This window comes from Narcine bancroftii, chromosome 6, assembly GCF_036971445.1.
Source record: "Narcine bancroftii isolate sNarBan1 chromosome 6, sNarBan1.hap1, whole genome shotgun sequence".
Classification (NCBI taxonomy): Eukaryota; Metazoa; Chordata; class Chondrichthyes; order Torpediniformes; family Narcinidae; genus Narcine; species Narcine bancroftii.
In genome coordinates this window covers 209,801,264-209,826,888 of record NC_091474.1, presented here as the reverse complement: position 1 = coordinate 209,826,888, position 25,625 = coordinate 209,801,264, and the positions used below count along the sequence as shown (strand labels likewise).

General features: G+C 39.2%; 1 long non-coding RNA gene across 2 annotated transcripts; it reads right to left on the bottom strand.

The window, feature by feature from the left end:
- Nucleotides 1–2,556: 2,556 nt before the first annotated feature.
- On the bottom strand, nt 2,557–25,440 carry LOC138737742 (uncharacterized). 2 transcript variants are annotated; one of them, XR_011341190.1, is made up of 4 exons: nt 25,374–25,440; nt 25,116–25,267; nt 8,679–8,754; nt 2,557–2,713 (listed from the first exon to the last, which is right to left on the bottom strand). It is a non-coding gene; the product is annotated as an uncharacterized lncRNA (long non-coding RNA). The 2 variants fall into 2 exon arrangements; XR_011341191.1 differs by lacking the exon at nt 2,557–2,713 and adding an exon at nt 5,351–5,413.
- Between the last annotated feature and the right edge of the window lie 185 nt (nt 25,441–25,625).

The window sequence follows — 25,625 nt, the reverse complement described above, 5'->3', positions numbered from 1 at the left end:
GACCTGCTAAGTTTCCTTAGATTTTCAATAGTGTAGACACTTCTTTTATGATGTCAGAGTATTCTGTGATTAGTGTAACGGGGGTGGGGGGGGGGGGGTTCAAGAGCCTGAGAGCACCTGCAAAGAACCTTTTCTTGCTAGTTTCCAAACTTATGTCTTCCTGTCTGAAGGTAGTCGTGAGAAATGGTTGTCATCTGGGTGACAACCCAATCAATGGATGTCCTTCATTATGTGGCTACCTTCCTGAAGCAGCACCTCACATAGATATCTTCTATGGATGGAAGATCAGAGTCTGTGATGGAGCCTTCAGTATTCCTGGGCAGTCGAATTCCCAAACCAGGTTTTGATGCAACTAGTCAGTATACTTCTGCAGTGCATCTGTAAAGGTTTTTATTGAGTATTCAATAACATTCCAGATCTCTTCAGACTCATCAGCTTAGCAGCATCTGTTAGAAGAGAACCCAGTTAACATTTCTGCAGGGACTCTAACTCCTTGGCATGCTCTTCCACCTACTCCACACTTCATACACTATGTAGCATCCTTCAAAAGGCTCAAAAGTTCTTCCATATTGGAAAAACATATGGGTTTATCAATTAGTTGAACATTAAAAAAATGTCCCTGGATTGTCAGCCAGGGGTAGAATCTTCAGCAAGTCCATGGGAATGTAAGGAGCATAAAATGGAATCTGTGTAAGATTCATCTGAATGGACGGTTGATACAGACTCAGTAAGCCAAGCGGCCTGTTCCAAGCTGAATGATTCTGTTTATCAGAGTAAAAATGAGTCTCCTGTGAGAATCTTCCCACAATGAGATTGAATTTTAATGCACTGAAGCTGCAACATGCTGGTGTCTGAGGCTGTAAGCTATGAATCAATAGGAACACTTAATTAGGCAGAAGCTTAGGGCTCCTGAGAGTTCAGCAGACTCCCACTTCGGCCCTGAACACTGCATTGCGTCAATAGACTCGTCATAGATACAGTGATACAGTGATCCAGTTTTATTGATCAGTTGACCGGTCTAGTTCACAATAGCATGAAATGTAAACAGCCATACAAATTATTTTTGCACAGGAAATCATTTTGTCACTTGCATTGATTCTGACCGCAACTCAGAAAAAAGAGAGGTTGTAGTGAAGTATTCTATACTGAGCTATTATAGACATCAGTGTACATGTTCTGGAAATCGTTGTACACATCGTCGAGTTGATGTATACACTGGGAAGTCAATGTACACACTGTAGAGTCTAATGCAAGACTGACACCTCCAGGATTGCATGTTGGGCTTATGTATGTTACTGCTTCTGTCACATGGATCAGAAGTGATGTCATCAGCCCAGATTAAAACCTGTATGGGATACAGGTCAATTTTCAACGTTTTCCACAGCACTTCTGACATTTTGGGAGCCGGGTCACTTGCTGGTAAGTGACCCCCCCCCCCAGAACTGGAAATCACACTGCAGACCACCCAAGTCGATATTTTTTTGTTTGGGCGGCCTTCCTCTCCACCACGGTGCCTGAATCATAGCTGATGCATCCATATCCAGATGGGCAGGTTTGAGGCAGTCAATTGCAAAAGCTTTTCTTTACCTCCAATGTCCAAAATATACATCAAACCATTGCATATTGGTACCTCGAAGGGACCCTCATAAGGGTACTCCTTTCTGTTCAAAAACATATTTGCAGTCCTGCAAATTTTGCGGTATATTGGACTGGCCTGATTGTGCTGAGATGTTGCTATGGGCAATAAAGAACCAAGTTTCTTGAGGAGCTTGCTTAGGTCTGCAGTGGGCGTCTTATCCCATCATCATGAGTGTAGTACAAATTCTCCTGGTACTATCAGGAATGCGCCATAGACCAGCTCTGCCGATGAGGCATCTCTCTTGTCCTTAGGTGCTATTCACATGCCCAAGAGTACCCACAGCAATTCATCAACCCAATTAGTCTCTACTGATGTGTCATAAGGGCTAATTTCAAATACCAGTGGAACCTTTCTGCTAGTCTGTTGGATTGTGGGTGGTACGCAGTTCTGTTGTGCAACTTGGTTCCAAGCAGGGTGGCCATTGCTGACCACTGGCTCAATGTGAATTGGGAACCCTTGTCAGACATGATGTCATGATGTGTGCTGGCATACTGAAACGTGCTATCCGGGTGGAAATGAGGGCCCTAGCACAGATGTTGGTAGTCATGTCTGCCAGTGGAACTGCCTCTGACCACCGCGTGGCCTGATCCACTATAATGAGATGGAAACAGGAACCATGTGACACCAACAGGGGGCCTACAATGTTCACATGTACATGGTCAAACCTCTGATACATCGGCTCAAAAGATTGTAGTGGGGCTTTCGTGTGCTGCTGGACTTTGGACATCTGGCAACGAATGCACGTCTTCACCCAATCGCTGACTATTTTCAAAGGCCTTGCCAACAAATCTGTGGCTACCATCTGGACAGTCATTCTGATCAATGGATGTGCCAATCCATGTCCTATGTTAAATACCTGCCAGCTCCCCTGAGCCTACTGGAATTTCTTCCAGCTGCAGGTTCGAGTCTGCTGTTCTGTAATGTGGAATTTCTTCTTCTGCCTGTTGAACTTTCATGAGCGCAAAATAGTCCATAGCTTGGGCTAGCACCTGCATGGATTGTATGTCCGGGTGAGACAGCATATCTGCCATATGTTGGTCTTTCCCAAGGTGTGTTCGATGGCAGTCATGAACTCTGAAATATATGATATCTCTGTTGATGAGCCAAGCATGGATTTTTTAAATACTTTATTGATATACTTTAAACCACAATATAATTATATTATATTCAATTGTAAACTATTTTTTAAAAAATTATTACATGTGGTAATATTCTCCCACCCCCCTCAACCCACCCTCTCACCCTCCAAACCTAAAAAAGAAATAAGAAAAGAAAGAAAAAAGCTGGAGAATGCCAAGAAATAAAAGATTTATACAGAAAATTCTATGGGGGAGAGGGGGTTACCAAGACATGAGGCCTTTAGAGAGACAATCATACATGCAAACTAAAATTTTGTAAATATGGGTTCTGTGTTTTCCAAAAAAAATGATATTTATCTCAGAAATTATAAGTAATTTTCTCTAATGATATTCAACTGTAAATCACTGCATGCCCTCTTCCCATGCCTACATCTATTTCTGACTTCCATGATATTGCTATACATTTTCTAGTAACTGCTAAACCAATTAACACAAATTCAATTTGATAAATATTTAAATTCAATTTTAGCCTTATATCTTTAATATAACTCAGTAAAAATAACATCAGGAGCCATAGGAATTTGACGCTAGTAATTCATCCCAAAAAATTACCTATTCCTAACCAAAATTGTCTAACTTTAGGACATTGCCAAGTTGAATGAAAAGAAGATTCCAACTGCAGATATACATCTAAAACATAAATCTGATATGTGAGAATTTAATCTATTTAATTTTTGTGGAGTCAAATATAACTGATGTTAAAGGTTATATTGAACAAGCCTATATCTTAAAATTCCATTTATAAATAAAATCTTGGGGATCCATATCTTCTATTGCATCAAATTCAACAGATGTCCAAGCTGGAATACTATTTAAGTTAAACAATACATTTATAAATCCCGATTGAGCTGCTTTATAATAATTCTTAAATTGAGGAAGGCGCAAACCCCCAAGTCATATTTCCAAGTTAATTTTCCAAAGAAACTCTAGGTATTTTATTTATCCATAAAAATTTCCTAACCACTATATTTAAAATCCTTTTTAAAAAATTAAGGAATTGGAATGGGAATTGATTGAAAAAGATATTGAATTCTAGGAAACACATTCATTTTAACATAGTTTACTCTACCAATTAAAGTAATAGGTAAGTTATTCCATTTTTATAAAATCAACAACAATCTATTAAGCAAAGGTAAATAATTCAATTTATATAATCTTTAAAATCATTATCAATTCTTTTTTTGCATATTTTATTTATTAATCAAAATTTGTCATACAATAAAAATACAAACAAGTACATTATCAATTCTAATACCTAAATATTACTGGCCAGCTGAATGTTGTAACTATTTTAAAATATGTTCAATCACCCACAACTAAGGGCATAATCTCACTTTAATCCCAATTAAGTTTGTAACCAAAGACTTCTGTTATGTGCCCAGAGGACCCCAAAAATCAAACAGCAATAGAAATTCACCAAGACAAATGGTTATTAAACAAAAGTTACTTATAATGTTCTTTAAACATAAAAACAGGATCAAACTTTAACTTATTACTATTAACTTAACCTAACTTAACCCCCTTCTAGTTCTAAGCACACATGTATGTAATGTGTATATGTTCAGGAAAGTTCTTTGATTCACAGTCCAATCTCACTTCTCATTCCTCCAAGTTCACCAGAATCAGGCAATTGTTATACCATGCACAGAATTTAACATTTATGAATTTTCACCAGGTTCTGATAGAAATAGTTAAATGGTTGGTGCTCAGGAAGGTATTCTGAGAGAAATTTGTTGCTCGTGGAACACCACAAACTCATTTACTTCCATCAGTTACTTCAGTGTCTTGCTGAAGAAACTTGTCCCATCAGGATTTTACAAATGATAAACTTTTCTTCCAGGACCACAGAGTTCCTCTTGTTTACCTTATTGCAGGTGAAAACCTCTAGCCAGCCATTTGTTCTTGTAAGGACCACAGGCTGAACTCAGAATTCACAACCCACCTTCAAGATATGATCTAAACAAGCTTTGAAAAGTCACTGCAGAAGTCAGTTCTCTCTCTCTCTCTCTCTCTCTCTCTCTCACTCTCTCTCTCTCTTTCTCTCTCTCTCTCTCTCTCTCTCTCTCTCTCTCTCTCTCCCCCTCTCTCTCTCTTCTCTCTGAAAAATTGTTTAGTCTTTTTTTTCAGACAGATTACAGCACCAGACCCAATCTTCTCAACCTGTTCATCTGTTGCTTTCATAACAATAATCAATTTATACCTGCTTTTGAAGTTACTTAACAATGCATTTCCAAAATAGTTTTTATTGACTTTGAAAAGCATTCAGTGCCTCATTGTCTCAATTTCAGCAAAGATCTTACATTTTAAATTAGATCTGTTTGGTGAAGTGTTTGTTTGTTACCTACACTTTAATCCCCCACAATCTATCTCCTTTAAAAGATATTTATATATAATATAAAATATAATATATCCATCAATCTTCCCCCATTCCTCCAATCCAATCTATAATTCGAATAAAGAATTTTTAGAATTAGTTAAATAAACCAAATATCAAGAGCAAATAAATTAATTTTATATTCTTCCTGATACATTTTAATTCCCTTAATCTTAGAATTCTGTCTAATAAGTTCAGCTAAAGGTACACTTGCTAAAAATAAATAAATCCAGGGACAAAGGACAACCTTGTTGATTTGATCTAGTTAATGGAAAAGAAGCAGAAATATGTACATTAGTAATAACTTTTGCAATATATATATAAAGCTTTAATCCAAATTATAATTGTAAAACTAATACAAAACTTCACCAATACTTCAAACAAAAAGTTCCATTCCAACCTATATAAAAAGCCTTTTCCACATTCAGTTACTGCAAGACAATAATCTCCTTTTTTCTGAATGAAATTAATTAAGCTAATTAATCTTGTAATATTGTCCACAGAATACCATTTTTTATAAAAATCTGCTTGTTCATTATGAATTAAATCAGGCAGATATTTAGATAATCTATTTGCTAACAATTTTGCAATCATTTTATAATCTACGTTCAATAAAGTTATTGGACAATAAAATACGGGATTTAACAAGTCTTTATCTTTCTTTGGTATAACTATAATTATTGCCATTGAAAAAGAATGTGGTAAAGAATGGGCTTTCATTGCCTGATTTGATACCTCCATGAACAGAGGTATTAAAGGGAAGTTAAACATAAAATTCAGATAGAAAACCATCTTCTCCTGGAACATTTCCATTCTGTAATGAACTAACACTTCATTAAATTCTCTTATTGTAAAAGAAGCATCCAAATTTGTCTGATCTTGATATGCTAAGATAAATAAATTTATCTGAGATTTTTAAAAGTTATCAATCTTATCCTCATCTCCAATAAATTCTGATCTTTCTAAATTGGAATAAAAAACTTTTAAAACATCATTAATTTCTTTAGGTTTATAATTGTCTTTGATCTTTTTGTAACAACATTAATTATTCAAGAAGATTGTTCAGTTTTTATCTTCCAAGCTAAAACTTTATGAGCTCTTTGATTGCTAGAACTAAGCAAAGATATTATGAATTAGGACAATTTTTTCAGCCCTTTAAGTCTGAATTGCATTAAAATGAAACTTTTTCTTTATTAATTGTTTTCTTTTCTCATCTGAAGGTTTTCTTTGTAATATGTTTTTCAAATCTTGTATTTCCCTTTCTAATTGATTAAACTCTTTGGTATAATCTTTCTTAATTTCCAATGTAAAACTTATTATTTGTCATCTTAAATATGCCTTTAATGCATCCCAAACAACAAATTTATTAGAAATAGAATTTGAATTTATTTCTAACATCTCCTGAATATGCTTCCTTATAAAATTACAAAAATCTGTTCTTTTTTAACAATGTTAAATTTAATCTCCATCTATAAATTATTTGTACCTTTTCCAAAAATAAATGCAAATGATCAGATAAAATTCTGGCCTTATAATCCACTTCCATAACATTTCCTTGCTATTGTGCCAAAATTAAAGATGAATCTATCCTACAATAAGAATCAAATCTATGTGAATAAAAAGAATAATCCATTTCTTCAGGGTTTAATCTTCTCCAAATATCTATTAAATTCAAATCTTTCATAACATTCAAAATTGCCTTAGCTGCTTTAGTTCAAATTACTGATTTAGTAGTTTTATCCAAAATTGGATCCAAACAACAACTAAAATCCCCTCCTACCAATATTTTTTGATGAGTCTCAGCCAAATGCATAAATGTATCTCTAATATTAGGTGCATAAATATTCATCAAAGTCTAATATTCAGAACAAATTTTACAATTTACTAATACAAATCATCCCAAAGAATCAATAATCATTTTATGAATTTTAATAGGTAATGTTTTTCAAAATAAAATTGCTACACTTCTCACTTTAGAGTTAAAAGTGGAAGCTACCACATGTCCAATCCAATCTCTTTTCAATTTTGATGTTCTTTATCAAATAAATGAGTTTCCTGTAAAAAAGCAGTATCAACTGTAACTTTTTTTATATAAGCTAACACTTCCTCTTTATCAATTGTTAAGACTATTAACATTATAACATAAAATTCAAAGTTTTACTATTTGCCATTATATTGATTGTTTAAAAAAATGTATATATCCTTTCTACCTCTCCTCTTGAACCTCACACTTTCTAAAATCATTGAACTCCTGGCATCTCCATCAAGAAAAAGAGAAGAAATATAGAAAAGAGAGAAAAATGAATACAAAAAAATCCCAAAAAAAAGCAGTATTACCACCCTCCATTGTGCGGGAAGTGTCTCTCATTGCTTTGTGGCTCACAGCTAATGAAGGAGAAGGGGAAAAAACCCACCTCCCCTAAGGAGAAAAAAACAATTTTCGATAGCATTCATCATCTTCAGGTAAAGACTGCGGCTACAAGATCCTTGTAAACTTGATCATCATCATTAAGGCAAGCAATTTCCTACTGTATCTCCTTATCTGACATTTGCTTCTTCTCCTTATCTGATCAAAACTGAGTGTGGCATTTGACCCCAACATTAGTTTCTTTCTAATCGCTCTATGGGCTCTATTCAATTCAAGACCATTTGGAAAATTTTCATGTCCCAAGGTCTCCAGAATCCATTTTTGAAAAAAAAAAGCATTGCATTAGGATCTTTAAAACCTTCTGGCAATCCAACAATCTTCACATTATTTCTTCGACTATGTGAAGTGCCAGTTGATGAAATAGACAAAGACAATGTGGTTAAACAATAATCATGGCTTTTATTAGCAGAAACTCATGGCACAATAATGAAAGACAATATATGCATATACAGTTATATCCAAGGGGAGTGTCCTTAACAGTAGAGATAATGCACAGCCAATGTTAGTACAGCAAGGCTCACCAGAGGGGAGACAGTCAGCTTGGCAGACATTCACCAGTCTCCCCTCGGCAGAAGGGTTAAAATCAAAAGGACAGCTGCTAGGAAAGACTGAACCAAGCGATACATGGATACCATGTTTGGCCTTGAGATACTCTAACAGCCAAAATACGCCAGTATCTAGCAAGCAATCAAAATATAATGAGATATTTTATGAATATGTCAGCCTATCAGGTTATTTACAAATTTTGGTGCTTCGTCTCAAAACAGGTGGTTCCTTTGCAACTTTGGGAACTGGTACAGGTCCTGGGTCTGTAGTGTGGGAAGGACTGGCTTCTGGATCCGCTCCAGAATCGCCAGCATGAGGCAGTGGAGCCTCAGCATGGCCATCTGAAAGCTTACTAGGGGCACAGGCTGGAGGGGGTGAGTCGAACCTCTCAGGCTCACTTTGAGTAGGAGTGTGAGGAACGGGCGAACCAGGCGAGGCCAGATTTTTTAGGGATGCAGTGTTAGTACTCCTGTCTGGGAATTTAGCATGAGCATAGTTGGGTTTAGTATGCAGTAGCTGAACTGGTTGGATTAGGGGGTCTGTTTTACGCACCCGAGTGTGGCTCTTCAGCAGCACGGTTCCAGGCTCAGATAAACAGGCTGGCCAGTCCATCACAGTTCCTGATTTCCTAGGAAAGGGAAACATACGTTCATGAAGTGTTTGATTTGTTGCAGTACACAATAAAGACCGAATAAAATGTAGTGCCTCAGGCAGCCTGCCACTGGGTAACAGGGTAACCATATGTTTTTAAAGCAAGATTAACAGTCTTCCAGACTGTAGCATTAGCACTTTCAACCTGCCCATTGCCCTGCGGGTTGTAGCTCATGGTACAGCTGGTGGCAATCCCTTTTCGTAGCAGGGTTCACCGCAGTTCAGCGCTCATGATTGCTGAATCTCTATTGGTATGAATGTAATTGGGAAAATAAAAAATGCTGAAAATTCTGTCAAGTGACTTAATGACAGACGCTGACGAGACGTCAGGACAGGGTATCACAAAGGGAAACCTGGAATATTTGTCAATTAGAGTAAGGAAATATACATTTTTGTTGTTGGAAGGTAACGACCCTTTAAAATCTAAGCTAATCCTCTCAAAAGGTTGAGTTGCCTTGATGAGAGTGGCCTCTGGAGCTTTGAAGTATTGCGATTTGCATTCTGTGAAAACAGGACAGCTTTTAGTCAGTTTCCTGACTTCTTCCAGAGAGTAAGGAAGGTTGTTAGCCCTTTTGTAGTGGAAGAACCTCGTGACTCCTGGGTGGCACAGTCTGCTATCGATCTCTTTTAGCCCCTCCAGCTGAGCACCAGCAGCAGATCGTGACAATGCGTCAGAGGGATCATTTAACCTGCCCAGTCTGTACTGGATCTCATAATTATAAGTTGAGAGTTCTATTCGCCAGCGTGCCATCTTATCGTTCTTGGTTTTACTTTTGTATTTAGTAATGAACATGTAGGCTACAGATTCCTGATCAGAGACAAGAGTAAATTTTCTGCCGGCTAGAAAGTGTCTCCAGTAGCGAATAGGTTCAATAATAGCCTGGGCTTCTTTTTCAATGGCAGGATGTTTAAGTTCAGGTCCGCGTAACGTGCGGGAGAAGAATACCACAGGTCTACCCTTTTGATTAAGGGTTCCTGCCAAGGCACAATCTGAGGCATCAGTTTCCACTTGGAATGGAACATCCTCGCCAATGGATGAGAGTGCAGCTTTGGCAATATCAGCTTTAATTCTCTCGAAAGCCTTCAAGGCCATTGGAGAAAGAGGAAAAGATTTAGTGTCAAACAGAGGGCGTGCCTTTGTGGTGAAGTCCCGAACCCATTTGCAGTAGTTGGAAAAGAATCCCATACACCTTTTAAGGGCTTTTGCTGAGTCTGGGGGTGGTAACTTCTTAAGGGGGGCCATTCTTTCCGGGTCGGGGCAGATTTCGCCCTTGCAGACAATGTAGCCCAGAATGGGTAGGTCTGTCGGGTTGAACAGACATTTGACCTCGTTAAATGTAAGGTTGAGTTCTTTAGCTGTTGCTAAAAATTTCTTTAAGTTGTTGTCGTGCTCAGCCTGTGTTTTCCCACAGATAGTGACATCATCCAGATAGGGAAACATACCCTGTAAGATCTAACAATCTTATCCATTTCCCTCTGAAACACTGACACACCATTAGTGACTCCAAAAGGTACCCTTTTAAACTGGTATAACCCCCCATCAGCATCAAAAGCTGTTTAGGGCCGTTCCCTTTTCTTAATTGGGATTTGGTGGTAAGCTGCCTTGAGGTCGATAGTGGAGTACACTTTGCATTGCGCCATCTGATTAATCATTTCATTGATGCGTGGGAGAGGGTAGGCATCCAGGTTAGTGTAACAGTTGATTGTCTGGCTGTAGTCAACAGCCAGTCATTTCTTAGTGCGATTTTTCACAACTACCACCTGGGCTCGCCACGGACTCTTACTGGGTTCAATTACTCCCTCTTTAAGCAATTTCTGGGTCTCAGCGTTGATAAACTCACGATCGTCTTTGCTGTAAGAACGGCTCTTAGTGGCAATCGGCCGACACTCGGGGGATAAATCAGTGAAAAGGGAGGGAGCTTTGATCTTTAATGTGGACAGACCACAGTAACTAGTGCGGGGGATGGTAAGTGTAGATAGTGGCCCACTGAAATTTAACACTACACTGAGATTGAATTATCTAGCCCCAGTACCACAGGGGTGCAGAGCGTCAGAGTAATAAAGAGCCACACATCAGCCAGGTAATGTCCCTGCAAATTTAAAGTAATTTTACATTTATCCTGTACAGTTTTTGTAAGTTCATTATAAGCCATCAATATCTTTCGGTTCACTGGATATCTCCACAAATTTAAGGCTCTGGCAACTCTCTTGTGGATGTAGCTGTCAGCACTCCCCGAGTCTCTTAGACAATCAAGAGTCTCACCATTCATCTCACCCCTTCATAGTCAACCGTTCCAGTCTGTAACATTCCCCAAGCTTTGGAGACAATTGAGCTATCACAGGGGATCTCACCTCGCCGTCACTTGAAGTCGATTCAGCCTGCTCGTCTGAAGATTCCCCCTTTTCACAGTTGTCTTCCATTCCTGCAGCTCTACGACGCATTTTCTTGGTGCTTCTCTTCTTCTTATCAGTGGGAGTACTTTTCGCCTTACACATTTTAGCAAAGTGGCTGAGTTTCCCACAATTGCTGAAGGAAGCAAATCGAGCCAGGCACTTCTGTCTGGGGTGCCAGCTATAATCACAGAAGTAGCATTTTTCAGGAGTTTGCCTTTTTCTTTCTTTCGGGGTTCCAGCACTCCTGGATGTTTCCTTTTCAGTTTCTAGCATTTCACTGGACCTCTTGGCATTTCTCAGTGTTTTGGCTAGAGTGACTGCCCAGTCATAGGTTAAGGGCTCCGTCTCCAGCAGCCTCTGCCGGATGTAACTAGAGTCAATCCCGTTGACTAAAGCATCCAGCTTCAAGGCATTGTGGTGTTGTTGCACATTGACTGCCCTGACATCACATTCATTTGCCAGTGAGTCAAGAGCCAGTGCGTAGCCAGCATCACTTTCCCTGGCTTTCTGGTATCTAGTCAGCAACTGGTATCGAGCAAGCACCACATTCCGTGGCGCTGTATAGTAAGCAGTCAGATGTTCCCGGGCTATAGCCAGAGTGTTAGCTCCTTGCGTTATGGTGAAAGGGACCTCACCCAGCAGAGAGTTCAGGTGGCCCCACTCTATCGTCTCATCGACCACGTTGTTTTGAGCCATGTAGTAATCGAAACAAGCAATCCAGTGGTTGAAAATTTCTCTGGCCCTCGGGGCAGACTGGTCGATCATCAGCCGCTCTGGCTTGAGAGCTGCATCCATTTCTGCTAATAAAATTGAAGTGCCAGTTGATGAAGTAGACAAAGACGATGTGGTCAAACAATAATCATGGCTTTTATTAGCAGAAACTCATGGGTACAATAATGAAAGACAATAGATGCATATACAGTTATATCCAAGGGGAGTGTCCTTAACAGTAGAGATAATGCACAGCCAATGTTAGTACAGCAAGACTCGCCAGAGGGGAGAGACAGGCAGCTTGGCAGACATTCACCACACTATGATTCTCTCAAGTGTCAATTTTTTTGTAAAAATTATTTCTTTCAACACTCCAAGCCATAACTGAATCTTCCAACTTATTAACCACATCTTTACATTGATCTCTTTAACTTTTTGAACTTGCTTTTTCACATTATCAACCACTTTAACATATCCCTTCTTCTCTTCCTTAATTATCTTCATCTGTCCTTTAACAAATTCAAATTGAGTTTTCACATCCTGTTTAATAGATCCATATTATAAATCCATTTTCTAACTCATTGCTTGCAACTGATCTTCAATTGCCTGCCCGTACCTTTCCCTTTAATTTCAGGTACCTTTACTGCCCAGCCTCTTCTTGAAATTGAGCCTGTTGATATTGTTCTTCTGTCTCCTCCTCCAATCTCCTTTGCTCTTCCTCTTCCCGCTGCACATCGATAATAGATGAAAAAAAGTGTTTCCTGCTCAACCTCCAGGTACAAAGGAGCCCTTTTTATTCCCAAAATCATCCTTGTGAACCTCCTCTGAACCTTTGCCAACGTCAGCACATCGTTTCTTAAATGAGAAACCCAAAACTGCTCACAATACTCTAGATGAGGTCTCACCAGTGCTTTATAAGGCCTCAACATCATATCCTTACTTTGGAAACTATAAACCATGTCAGTGTGGCAGATCAGAAATGAGGGAATATCTTTATTGCAGGGACTGCCGCAGTTCAAGGCCACAGTTCACAACTTTCTCAAGAGAAGAACAGTGAATATGTATCTTATCAGTGACACTACATTCTGTAAGTAAGATCTTCAAATCTGACATATTGCCTAGAACCTGCTAGCTTCATCAAAATCAAATAATGAAAGTATGGGCAAAAGTCCAAACAACATCCAACTCAGTTGCAATACGTCTCATCTACATCCAGGCTAAAATCATGCACTTCCTTAACAATCCTTCTCCAAACATCCCACATGTAGAAATGTGTGCAATAATTACTAACCTGCCTTTGTATTTTTTTTGTTTTGTCTGAAACCTTTTCATAACTTAAGATTTCAATTGAACTTTTTGATTAACAATAAACAAATCAGCATAAAATTAGCTTTGGAGCAGAGTTACTGGAGTCTAGAAAATGTTGTTGTCTGTCACTCAATGGTTAATTGAATTATTGGAAATTCCTGGGAGAGTTTACTCTTGTCTGTGAATCCCCAAGTTAGGATTGTTTTTGTGAAAAGAACTTTAGGTCATGTTAGTGCACGGAGATACTTCAAAATTGGTTTCTCAAGCTGTACATCATTTTCACTAATTCCCTCACTGAGACACAAAGCCCAAGTGAAGAGGACTTTTTATTGTGGCAGACAATTTGTAGCTGAATTGCAAACATGATGTAAAAAATGTTTTAAGACAATGTTGATTCTTAAGATAATAGGACTTTTCCAATCTTAAGAGAACAGTTCTCCTTAGCAGCTAATAGATAAACAGTGGTAAACAGAATATAGAAGTTTTCGCTTGGTTTAGAAATAAAACTGTTCACTGAATCTAGTCTTCCAGCAGGTCAATGTCATGGATGGAGGAAGTCGTGGATGACAAAGATTTTGTTGCAAATACCTGAAAGAGAATGGATTACCGTAATCCAAGGTGATTAAAACAACAACGTGACAAAGAACAAAGGCACTATTCGAGGAAGGGAAATTGGAAGAGAATAGAGATAGACTTTGTAAATCAGGGGTGTCAAATTCAAATTCACAGAGGGCCAAAATTAAAAACTTGGACTAAATCGTGGGCCAAACTAAATATTTATTGAAATTTTTCAACAACATCTGCATGTTTTCTCTTCTTTCAACATATGTAATGTTAAACTTTTTCTTATTAAAATAAATGTTTAATAATAGTTTTGGTTAAACTCTTTCCAGAAGAAGCATTAACAAATGAGAAATAAAATATAAAATAAAGTTTGCTGTAAAACCAGACTTCTTTTCATCTCCTCCACCTTCTGGAGCTTCTGCTTCTCGTTCAGGTCCTTATACCTGCCCTGGTGTTTCGTTTCATAGTGTCGTCGTATGTTATATTCTTTAACTACAGACACGCTGGCTCCACACACAAGACAAACAGGTTTGTCCTTTAAAATGATGAACATATAGTCTGCCTCCCACTGTCTTGAAAGGTCCTGTTTTCTGTCTTTCGTTTGGCCATTTTTCATTAGGGGTTTATTACATGTGAGTTGGGCGACAGGTCGCAGGTGCTAATGAAAGTAAAGAGAGGAGGTGGGGGCGATTAGCGGGCTGACGGGCCGGCGCCAACGCATTTGCAAAGCATTCTGGGATTTGTCGTATTAGCTGTGCATGCGCTATACTGACGCGGCGGCCAGCGGGCCAGCTCTAATACATATTTGATATGATCTTGCGGGCCAAATATAATTATATCACGGGCCAAATTTGGCCCGCGGGCCTGAATTTGACATGTGTGTTGTAAATGGTCAAGGTTTAATGGCAAGTGCTACAAATAGAGTACATTTGCTGAATGGTGCAGCATATGATTATGTAATGTGACTAAGAACAAAGTTCATAAGGTTTCTATGTTAGGGGATAAAACAGTGAGGAGTTTTATACATTACCATTCAATTAAATTAGTTGAAACTCTTTCAGTATTTGTGATGTGATTACCTGTGGTAATTATTATTTTTTGAATATTTTATTTATAATTTTCCAGACTTGGACTCAAAGAGCTTTCAATAATATTATTGTCCATGAGTACAATCAACACTGATTACAACTTATTCAAATCCATACTACACAGATTCCTCTGTTGAAACCAAATTTCTCTCCGTTCCTACCCTTCCCCCTCCCATCGTCATGACACATGACATTTAACATTTAACTAGTCAAAAAAAAACATCACAGGACAATAAAAATATTCACAACAATGGAATAAATCATACATCAGGGAGTTATAGGTTTGTTGCGGCATGGCAGCCCGGGTCCAGGATGATTCCTTTACCTGACTTTACCCGGCTGGAATGAGGCAGGTCCCCAGCAACCCCCCCCCCCCCTCCCCCCCACTCCCCATTAACTGAGGAAGAAACAGGGAAAGCAGAGCAGTAAGGCACAGCAGTCCTTCCTATAAAGTTTAGATATGATTGCCAAGTCTTTTGGAAAAACTGCAGTAATTATTTCAAGAAAGTGAAAGCTAGAACTACAATTAGGAAAATTTGTATTTTTGTAGATTGAAGTGGGGATTGGAAATTGCATCATGGTGCAACAGGGTACTGAAAGAAAAATGCAAGAGTTTGGAGGTGTTTGTAAAAGCAACATAGTAGACAATGGCAATGGAGTGGAATTAGTAATGATACAAGAAAAATAAAGATGATTTTTTTTTCTCCTTTCATCAGAAAATGTTACGTTTATTGGGTTAGATATTGTCTGAAGGGGAAACATCATTGAAGGCAGATGGAAGGGAAAACTGATGATGCAGAATATTTAGGAGATCGGTTTGAGAACTTAAGCGAGAGGAACAGAACAGGTGCTGTATTTTGGAGTTTAAAAATTTAACCAGGATTAATTTTAGTTTATCATTGATGATGACAATTTTCTGTGTGACAGTTTGTGTTATATTTTATATTGCATATAGGTATGTTTTAAAGGAGATAAATAGTGACAGGTTTTTTAGTGCAGGTCACATACAAACACTTCAAAATAGATCTCATTTAAAATGACAGAGCTCTGCTCAAACCAGACAGTTCAGGCTCCGGGTGCCTTTGCAGAAACTTTGAAGAATGCCTATAAGGACTTCACATGTAGGTGTTAATTGGACATGCTGTGGATTAATGGATTTCTTTTTGGAAAGCAACAGATGAACAAACTCGGAAGATTAGGTCCAGAGCTGCAGTCTGAGTGTAGTTGGCTGTTCTAAGAGGGTCATGCGATCTTCTCTGAGTGAGAGAGAGAGAGAGAGAGAGAGAGAGAGAAAGAGAGAGAGAGAGAGAGAGAAAGAGAGAGAGAGAGAGAGAGAGAGAATTCAGTTCCACAGGTCAGCAGCAGCAGCTGGGACTGGAACAGGACAAGCTGGCAAGCTTGTGGAAAAACCTCATTTTGAAGATGGGTTGTGAGTTCAGCCTGGTCAAAGCCCTTGTGGTCCACACAAGAGGAGAGGACTGGCTGCATAATGTTTCACCTGAAATTAGGGAAACAAAACGGAACTCTGTGGTGACCTGAAAGAAAGAGGTTATCATCTGGAAAACCCTGATGGGGCAAGTTTCTTCAGCAAGACACTGAAGTGGCTGATTGAAAGGGATCAGTGGTGGGTGTCCAACAAGCAACAAATGTCTCTCTGAAATCCGACAAGAATCTTCCTGGGTGGTAACCATTTACCTTTCAAGCACCCAATTATGTGCACAGTATAAGAATTGCCTAATATCGGTAAACTTGAAGGAGTGAGAAGTGAGATTGGACGGTGAATCAAATAACCTTTGTTTTGAACTTATATACACATTACATACACATGAGTTTAGAATTAGAGCAAGGATCGACAATGAGATAGACAACAGACTCGCCAAGGCAAATAGCGCCTTTGGAAGACTACACAAAAGAGTCTGGAAAAACAACCAACTGAAAAACCTCACAAAGATAAGCGTATACAGAGCCGTTGTCATACCCACACTCCTGTTCGGCTCCGAATCATGGGTCCTCTACCGGCATCACCTACGACTCCTAGAACGCTTCCACCAGCGTTGTCTCCGCTCCATCCTCAACATCCATTGGAGCGCTTTCATCCCTAACGTCGAAGTACTCGAGATGGCAGAGGTCGACAGCATCGAGTCCACGCTGCTGAAGATCCAACTGCGCTGGGTGGGTCACGTCTCCAGAATGGAGGACCATCGCCTTCCCAAGATCGTGTTATATGGCGAGCTCTCCACTGGCCACCGTGACAGAGGTGCACCAAAGAAAAGGTACAAGGACTGCCTAAAGAAATCTCTTGGTGCCTGCCACATTGACCACCGCCAGTGGGCTGATCTCACCTCAAACCGTGCATCTTGGCGCCTCACAGTTTGGCGGGCAGCAACCTTCTTTGAAGAAGACCGCAGAGCCCACCTCACTGACAAAAGGCAAAGGAGGAAAAACCCAACACCCAACCCCAACCAACCAATTTTCCCCTGCAGCCGCTGCAACCGTGTCTGCCTGTCCCGCATCGGACTTGTCAGCCACAAACGAGCCTGCAGCTGACGTGGACTTTTACCCTCTCCATAAATCTTCGTCCGCGAAGCCAAGCCAAAGAAGTTAATAGTAATAAGTTAAAGTTTGATCCTGTTTTCATGTTTAAAAATAATTAAAAGCAACTTTTGTTTAAGTAACCATTTGTCTTGGTGAATTTCTATTGCTGCTGGGTTTTGGGATCCTCTGGGCCCGTAACAAATGGATCATGTCATTTCTTGTTCTCACCTTCAGACATGCATGTGTGAATTTCAATAGCACAGTATATTGTGAAACAAATATGTTGTAAAGCAAGATCTCCAGTTCAGATTCCATAGAATGGAACATGGTTTGAAGTACAGAGAGATGCCTGAATTCCAGAGAATGATGATTGGTTTTAAATTATGTTTTGCTTATGCAATGTAATTGCAGCGGATGAAAGGTGGTGCCTGGGTAAAGATGAGTAAGTGATGATGACAGATGAAAGCACACACACACACACACACACACACACACACACACACACACACACACACACACACACACACACACACACACACACACACACACACACACACACACACACACACACACACATACTTAAGAGCTTTGTGGATAACAACTATTATCTGGGAAAATGGATCAGGGTGAATGGTGCAAGGTCGACCTAGTCACTACCATTTCAGCTCATCCCATCCTTGGCTCCATGGTGTGTTATTCACCATCAAATGCAGTTACCAAACGTATGCCAACAGCACCTCCCATCAAGAGAAACATGGGCATGACTTAAATGGCATTGCCTCCACTTGCAAATCGCACACAGTCTTCACAGAAATATATTGTTCATCTTTCATTTCCACTGAGTAAAAAGGCTGTAAATCTTGACCCAGATCAGAATGGGAGTATGCTTTTACTGCACAGTGCATCGGTTCAAGAAGGAAGAACCTTACTAATTTCCTGACGGATAACTGGGGTTTTGAGCAAAATATGCCAACTCACTGGACAAATGTTTACCGCATTCTGCAAAATGTCCACAAATTGTGACCAACCAAATCCAAAAGGAAAATGTTATCTTAGATAAAATAAAAATTGCCAAAAATAAATACTAAAATAAAAGGAAGGGCAAGGAATTGAATGGATTGTAGATTTATTCAGAGAGGAGAAATCACCTATTCTGCTCTGAGAAGAGCATAATTTAGAGGAGAGTACAACGGTGAAACAGTTATCCACCAAAACACCCAGTCTGTCCCATCGGTTTAATCAGAACACCACTATCTGCAATTCACATACCATCAGGCAGTCTGTTAGGAAGAGCTTGTTTCAAAACAAGTGTTGTTTGTGCAATCTATCCTCTACCGCTAAAATAGGTCTTGTATCTATAGCCCCTTTCACACTTGCATCCCAATAAATCAGCCATTCAGTGTCCCAGGATAGGAATGGAGGTTTGGCCTTTCACACTAAACCGCTCCTAACTGGGACACTGAACGCTTTCGCACTTGCACGGGTTTATCCCCTGTGTTTGGTCTCTTGTACCTTTAATAGAAAGTGCCTGCAATGCAATTGCCCATTTCAAACTTGCCTGATCTCAACGCCGGCATCTGCAGACACTAGGGATTGAACTGGGGTCAAGGCCGGCAATCCCCGGCGTGAGATGACGTCATCTTGCACTGGCGTTGAGCAGATTTTGCTTTCAGACTTGCCACTTTAAAGGCCGATTGGCGTTTGATTCCTCAGATCACTGGCAAGTGTGAAAGGGGTTATGATTTATTTTACATAACCTTGGAATGATACAAAGCACTTGATTGGGAACAATACTCTTTCAAACTAGTCAACATTGTAACAGAGAGCAATGTGGCAACAAATCTGAATGCAGCAAATTCCCAAAAGAGCAGGAGGATAGATGAACAGCAAATTTGCTTTTGGCAGTTTTGGTTGAAGGACAAATGTTGGCTAGGACATCAGGAGACCTTGCATTTCTTTGATTACACCCTTGAGTTTTTCTTTATAAAGCAGATGGTTAAATTACTCATCCAAAACAATAATTATAGTCTTAATCATGTTTATGCTTCACTTCCATTTTATGGGTTCTTTATCTTGAAAATTAAAAACTACTTAAAAATAAATGTAGGAGAATTAGAATCCAGGAGTCTAAGTATTTTTAAATTTGCTCTTTCCAGTGGCTTCAGTGCATTATAATACTTTTGCGTAAATATTTTATGACATTTGAAAAAATATACCTTTAGTAAGGAATCAAGTTTGCTTGGAGATACTTGAGATTAAAAATTGAATGTTTGGAGGTTGTTCGCTAAAGTTAACAGAAGGAAAGATAAGGTGTGGTGCCGATAGGCAACCATAGTCAAATCTTTTCCTGCCGGGCTGAATTTTACCCTTTTCTATTGGCTGGAAACTTGGCTGCAACTGTAACCAGTGTCACAGAGCACCACCTGTTTCAGGAAAAGATTCTGGCAACATTGGTCTTAAAATTAGCACTGCAATGCATGATTAAGATCGCTGTACAGGAATCTCCAAACTTGTTTCAGCAAATATTTATTTAATTTGTTAACTTTTGGTAGGTATTATGCAACTTATTGAAAGAGGAGTAGATTACTAGAAGCCTCAAACCTACTCTGCCATTCAATATGATTATGGCAGATCCTGTACCTCTCTCTATATTTGTTCATGTTGTTTAATCCCATTTGTCCCCAATAAACAATTGTAACTTTGAATAGACTCAACTCCACCCACCCCCTCCCCCCAACAACTCAGAGAATTCCAAAGTTGTACATCCCTTTGGATAAAGAAATCTTAGCCCTATATGTCAATTCCTTATCCAAAGGCCTATAGTGGAAACAACTTCACGTCATCAACCCCTTTATTTTCTCTCCAGCTGCTCCAGGTCTGAATGAGCCACACTCTTAAATTTTCTAAACTCCAATCTCACCCAATCTCTTCCCTGAGTAACAACTCCCTCCCCACAAGACTTTGACTAGTGAACCAATGGTGTGTTGACTGCAAAGCAAGCTTTAGGTGCAGAGGAGAACTGTCGGTCATGCTGTTCCTATGTATCTGCTGCTCTTGTTCTTCTCAATGGCAGTGGATGAAGGGCTTTTGTTGCTGTTCAAAAGACTAGGCCAAACTACATTTTTTTACAAGCTGATATCAAGGCAAATATACCATATATTTAAGATGGTGGATGGAATTTCTGTATAGTTTCTTCAATGTCCAAGAGATCTCTCATCCATATATCTATCTTAATGTTTTTCAAACATTGCAATAGTATCTGCCTTAACTACTTCCTCCAGTCACTTGTTCCATACATCAACCATCGTCTGTTTTAAAAAGTTAGAATATTGTTTAGCTCTTGCATCGTGCAGGCAAGGGCTCCTTCATTGCCTGATAGTTTGGAAATAGTCCTGAGTATTGTGTGATCACTGGTAAACATTCTCCTCTCCAATTTATGATGGAAGGAAGGACATTGATCAAGCAGCTGAAGGTGGCTGGACTAGAACACTGCTCTGAAGAAGTTCTGCATCGAGGTCTAGGTTGATGGGCTTCCAACAATCATGTGTGTTTTTCTATATACTGTTCCAGCTAGTGCAGATATATAGATATATCCTACTGGTTCCCTTAACTTTTGATGCCATTCAGTTAAATGTCACCTCTACGTCAAAGGTGATTACTTCCATCTCATCAATAACTTTTGAAATTTATCACAGGAAAGTGTGATGCTAGCACGGCCATTATTAATTTTCTTGGAAGATGCTGACCTTAATGACCCATCTTTACTAATCCCATTTACCAGCACTTGGTCCAGAGCTTTTTATAATTAGGCAATTCAAATGCTCATCTAGAAACTTTGTATACTTGGTACAATTACCTGCCTCCATTACTCATCCAGATTTCAATCACAGTCCAGGTGAAAAATGTCTTCCTCAGTTCCCCTGTAAACCTCTTTTCCATTATTGCAAACATGTGATGACTAGTTTTTGACATCTGCTGCAGGGAACATTTCCCACACCCTACCCTTTCTATGCCCTGCATAATTTTACAAACTTCATTCAGGTGCCTCCTTCATCCTCCAAGGAAAACAAGCCCAACCCATCTGGACTCTCAGCATAAGTGAAACACTCCTTCCCAGACAACATTCAGCGAAATCTCCTTGGCACCCTCTCCAATACAAACACATTGTACCAATAGTGTAGTGACCAGTATTGCATGTTGTATTCCAGCTGCAGTCCAATCAATGTTTTATAATCACCTGCCTACTCCTATATTCTATGCATTGGCTAATAAAAGCCATCATCCCTCATGCCCTCTTCACCAACTTATCTGGGGGAAGATTAAGCAGTTTAGGACTTTATTCCCTGGAGCACAAAAGAATAAGAGGAGATTTGTTAGAAGTACACAAAATTATGACAGAATAAATGCAAGTAGGCTTTTTCCTCTGAGGTTAGGTGAGATATAAATCAGATGACATGGTAAAGGGTGAAAGGGCAAAAGTTTAGGGGGAATATTAGGGGGAACTTCATTGCATAGAGAGCAGTGGGTGTGTGGAACAATCTGATGGTGAATGCGGCTCACTTTTAACATTTAAGAAAAATGTAGATGGGTACGTGGATGGGAGAGATGTGGAGGGCTATGGACGAAGTGCAAGTCAGTGGGACTAGGCAAAATAATAGTTCAACACAGACTAGAAGAGCAGAAGGGACTCTGTTCTATGCTGTAATATTTTATGATTCAGTCACCACCATCAGGGATCTTTCTTTTCCTCAATACTTTCTCTGTCCTTATTGGATCTCCCAAAGTGCATCATCTCACATTTCACCAATCAGTGCTCTTCCCAATTTACTAACTGTGATAATACAGGATACTATAACCAATGTATATATTTGTATATATTTACATATATTAGTAGTGATTGGCCGAGAGCCGTGGCCACGCCTACTGGCAGGTCATAAAGGACTGCTCCTAACCAGACCCAGGTCAGTCTGGACTGGTCAACCTCGATGTACTACGCTACAGTCTTTTGCTAATAAAAGCCTTGGTTTGAGTCAACAAGTCTTTGAGTCATTCGACACGTTACACTAACTCATCAATATCTTTCTGTAACCTAACAGTGTGCTCCCCCCATCAACAATATATGCAATTTTCATGACATTTGCAACCTCATTAATTATATCCCTTGTGTTAACATCCAAATCATTAATGTATACAAGAAACAACGAGAGTTCCTGTGATACACCATGGGTCACAGACATCCAATCACAAAAGCAACGCTCCACCATCACCCTCAATCTCCCATTATTAAGGCAAATTCAGAACCAATTTTGGATCACTTTACATTTTCCCTTTTTTTTAACCAAAACCTTATTTTGTTTTGGAGCAGCACACAAAATGCTGGAGGAACTGAGGATGGTGTTTTTGATCTAACACATTAACTGCTTTCCCCGGCTGCTGCCTGACCCATTGACTTCCTCAAGCATTTTGTGTGTTGCTCTAGTTTTCCAGTATCCACTGTCTTTCTTGTTTGCTTCCTTTGGTTCTGGACACCATAGAAAGGTTCAGGGCCCCCGAATAATGCAAACTCCTGCTGGTCCAATGCGGATTTCCCTGACTTAAAGGTGGGAGTCCAATCTGATTAGACCTTGTCCCAGTTCAAAGAATGCTGAACATTCACAAGAGCGAAAGATGAGCATAATTTCCAATAGTACTTTTTAAATATTAATTGAGGATTTAAATGCATTTAATTGTTTTAAATGTTTTCCAGCAATTCTGTGTTTTAAATTTATTACATTTTTTAAAACAATTTCTAATATTTTTGACAGAATACATAATTTTAATGGTTTTGGAATGACCAAGGGTCCATGAATGCTTTACAATTGGAAAGGCCAATTGGTGCAGTGACTTTCTAATTGCCTATCACCAATTATCCAGAGGAATAAAGATTAAGTCAATTAATCACTGATTTGCATTGAAATGTGAACATATTTTGCTACTGTGCCAAGTTTTAGTGGAAAATGGCATAGAAATGTTCAAATTTATACTAAGTCAACCAGCAGAGAGTAAAATCTTAGGTCACAGTCTCACTATTTTGCACCTCCTATGAATGCTGCCTTTACTGTATCCCTACCACTTGGGCTGAACCTATCAGGTGAAGATTGATGCATTCCTGACAGAATTCCATTCTATCCTATTCAAGCCCATCCAGGAGGTTGGCACACCAGCAGTTCCAGAGTAAATATCTGATGCAAATAGTTCCCCTGTTGGAAAGTAATAAAAGTTTATTCAAGGTTAGCCTGCCAGATATGATCGGTGAAGTGATTCAGTGGCACAAAAAGTCAACAGAACTTATTTGGAGTAAACATATTGATGTTTGTTGGATTTTGGTTTGAATGTAACATTTGCCTTGTAAACGTGGCATAGATATTGTAAATTTCAAAACTATAAAGTAATAAAATGTTGGATTCTCTGGTCTTTGTTTTAAAGTGACAAAAAAAAGTCGCATCTTGCTGTAAGTTCACTGTTGTCCTAGTTCTCCTGAGGGAAGGTTTCAAACCCAGTGGTCATGTGCAGATTGCAAAAGGAAGAAGGAATTGCATTGGACTCAACTGTTCTGGAGAAGAGAAATTGTATCAGCTGCCAAAAGTTTGGCAAGTTTGTTCTAATGCCTGTCTGCCCAATGTAAATTCATGACACCTCCTTAGTCACACATGCAAGTTCCGAGTTATGAAGAAAGAAACATGCCTTTCATGAAGTAAGCTATGGTCACAAATTAAATATTGGAGATTTTGTTTGTGTATGGAACTGAAAGAATAGATAAGTGAGAAGCAGTAGGTGAGGTGTATTTGGATTTTTAGAAGATCATTAGTGAAATCTCATTTAACCTTAAACAACATGAAATTGAAAGTGAGATTTAGGCATGGAATGAAAATGTGTTAATAATCAAGTACAGGAGATCAGGAATAAATTGAGTTATAGAATCATAAAGCTGTACAGCATAGAACTTGTCTGTACCAACAAAATTCCCCATCTGAGCTGGTCCCACTTGCCCTTACTTCCCCATGTCCATCTAACCCTTTCCTATCTATGTAGCTGTCCAAATATCTTCTTAAATGTCATCATTTTACCCATCTCTACCTCTTCCTCTGGCAGCTCACTCCATATAAATGGTTGCAGGGTGGTGACAAATAGGGTGCCAATAGGATCAGTGTTTGGACCCCAATTATTAACAATATTTATCAACTATTTCTCTCTCCATGTGCACAAGAGGACTGAGTAAGCATGGCCCTGAAGCTTGTACTTCACAACTCTTATGTTTCTTTCTTTGTGTGTTTCACTGTTCAATTGCCCTAATTTCATAGCTTTTGATTTTGTTTTCTCTCTCATTCACAGTTTAGAGGGTAGCGTAAAGCTATTACAGCTCCAGTAACCAGGATTCAGATCCAATACTGTCTTTGAGGATTTCACACTTCAAGCGCTCCGGTTTCCTCCCATATTCCGAATGCATAAGGGGTTAGTAAGTTAGTTGGTGACATGGGTGTTTTTAGACAGCCCAAGCTTATAGCCGGAAAGACCTGTTACTGTGCTGTATCTCTAAATTTTTTTAAATTAACTGCTGCCATTCACCCAATGACTGAATGATGCCTATGATCCTGGCCTCACTCTATCAGAGATGCTACATTTGTTCTATCCATCCTTCCCTCATCTACTCTACAATTTAAAACCATCTTTCTGCTAGTAGTAACAAAGAGTCACTTACCTGAGTTTTTAACTTAGTTTCTCTTTCCACAGCTGCTGCCTGGGTGACTTCAGCATTTTCTGGTTTTATTTCCAGGATGTCTCTTTTGTTTTCAGAATTTTAAAAGTGATAAATTGGAAAATGTTGCTGCACAAAGAGATCTGAATGGAAACCTAAAGCAAATATGCCACAACAGCAAACAGTTAATAAAAAGAGGAAAATGACATTTTGCCCTTCTTTGCAAGAGGTTTTGAGTACGGAGAAAGAAAATCTTCTTACCATTGAACAGGGTCCCAGTCAGTATTATGTACTCTTTGGAGCTTCTCACTGAAGAAAGGATATACTTGCCATAGAGATAATGTACCGAAAGTTCACCAGATTGATTCCTGGGAGAGCAGGTCTGTGATATAAGGAAAAATCAGATAAACAAGGTTTCTATTCACTGGAATAAGTGATCTCATTGAAATATGTATCATTTTGAAGGGGCGTGGCAGCTTGGATGCTCTGAGGCTGTCTCCCGGGCTATGTATC